We start from the raw sequence: 257 nt of genomic DNA on the forward strand, positions 1-257 counted from the left end.
GTGTTTTTTTTTTTTTTTTTTTTTGCTTTTTCATTTTTCTTTATTATCAGTATCATTATTTTTTGCTAATATAAATATACCCAGGTGATTATATTTGCTGATTTAATAAAATGTAAATTTTATTTGTTTTAACTTAATTTCCTTAAGGACTTTTCTTTGTACTTTTTGTTACCTTTTAGACTCTTAATGATAATCTAAAGTACTTATTAAAATTGTCTATGTCTTTTGATAAGATACCGTCAGTCAGGTAAGTTTAA

The sequence above is a fragment of the Crocuta crocuta genome, unplaced genomic scaffold (genome assembly GCF_008692635.1).
Source record: "Crocuta crocuta isolate KB4526 unplaced genomic scaffold, BGI_CrCroc_1.0 scaffold1247, whole genome shotgun sequence".
NCBI lineage: Eukaryota > Metazoa > Chordata > Mammalia > Carnivora > Hyaenidae > Crocuta > Crocuta crocuta.